The following is a 1,297-nucleotide window of genomic DNA, read 5'->3' as shown; positions in this document are numbered from 1 at the left end:
TCCGAATTCTCGTCCGGATGGGTCGGTTGGGTTCGGTTTTAATTGCCTTGCGGCCGTTGCGAGCCGCGCCCGCCGCTCAAAACACACATTCGACACAAATTCACAGAATGTTGTGTGTGTGTGTGGGGGGGGGGGGTCCGTCTGAAGGTCCGAATTCTCCTCCGATTGTGTCCGGACGGTCCGGTACGGTCTGCTCTGCGGCCGTTGCGAGTCGCGCCAGCCGCCATTCGGCTGCTACCAACACCTGCGACGCCGCGAGGGCCGCGACACGAGTGCCCCCCGCGAGATGACAGGCCGCGAGTCGCGAGTATATTCACCCCTACGACGGGGGTGATCCGCGGGGGTGACTCGCGCAGATAGCCTCGCGACCTGCGCTGTCCTTGTCGCGAATGTGTGCCTGCCCCCGGACGAGAATTCAGACGGACTCTTGTTTTTTTTTCATCGTGGGACAAAGGGTGTGTCCGAATTCTCAATCCAACCGTTCTGATTAGGTCCGAATGGGTCGGAATGGCGGAAGAAGAGGGGGCTGGCAGCACGGCGCGCAACCCACGACCATCCCTTGCGAAAGGACTTTGGTGGTCCGCGGTCCTTCGCGGGGGTTGTCGCGAACCGCTTCCGACCGACTTCGACGACGTGTGTCGTTCGCGGTTCGCGACGCTCCCCGAAGGACCCCGAACCACCGACGTCCTTTCGCGGGGGATGGTGGCGGGTTACCCGCCCTTCTGCTGCCCCCGTCTTCTTCGTCATTACGACCCATTCAGACTTCAGACCTATTCAGAACGGTCGGATTGAGAATTATTCGGACACACTCAAAAAGACGCTCCGCTGAAGGATCCAATCCACCGCCACTCAAGATCTCGCGACAAGACAACACGTGCATTACTGTGCAGGTTAGGTTACTCGAAGTTGCCCAGGGATTAAAAAGTCAAAATGTGATGTTTTCACTACCCCGCCGCCTAATACCCCTCTGTGAGAGATTCTTTCCTCCTCCATGGCGTGTCCCCTAACCTAGAATGGCTCCTCTGTGCGGTATGGTTCGAGCAGACACCCACTAAACTTCCGTCGTGCCTACCTTGTTCAGTTGGGAAATTGCTTGACGTTGAATCGATGAACCTCGGAAAGGGGTGGACTGCTTGTTGACTGCGACAGTTTGGTCTCTGCGAGTACGGCGATGTTGGCAGTTTCTAACACCTCACCAGCTGACAGCAACAGAACAGACTGCAAGCTGCAAGCGCCGCCGAGTGCGACCGGCGACCGGCCGTAGTTACCTGGAAAGCCGCCGTCTGCGCAGCACCGT

At 58.4% G+C, this 1,297-nt stretch overlaps 1 protein-coding gene across 2 annotated transcripts in view; it reads right to left on the bottom strand.

Annotated features, from left to right (window-relative positions):
- LOC113211246 (uncharacterized) overlaps window positions 1-1,297 on the bottom strand; it is a 24,034-nt gene that overhangs the window by 18,495 nt on the left and 4,242 nt on the right. The window contains exon 1 of one of the 2 annotated variants that reach the window (XM_052268083.1): window positions 1,073-1,283. The exons of the other annotated variant lie outside the window; for it this stretch is intronic. The gene's annotated coding sequence lies outside the window, so the exon portion shown is untranslated. Of the gene's footprint in view, window positions 1-1,072; window positions 1,284-1,297 lie in introns of those variants that run through there. 2 annotated transcript variants of the gene reach the window in all.

The sequence above is a fragment of the Frankliniella occidentalis genome, unplaced genomic scaffold (genome assembly GCF_000697945.3).
Source record: "Frankliniella occidentalis isolate FOCC.00 unplaced genomic scaffold, Focc_3.1 Scaffold63, whole genome shotgun sequence".
In the NCBI taxonomy this organism is placed as follows: Eukaryota; Metazoa; Arthropoda; class Insecta; order Thysanoptera; family Thripidae; genus Frankliniella; species Frankliniella occidentalis.
The sequence above is the reverse complement of the archived record's forward strand: the minus strand, read 5'-3'. Positions and strand labels throughout refer to the sequence as shown.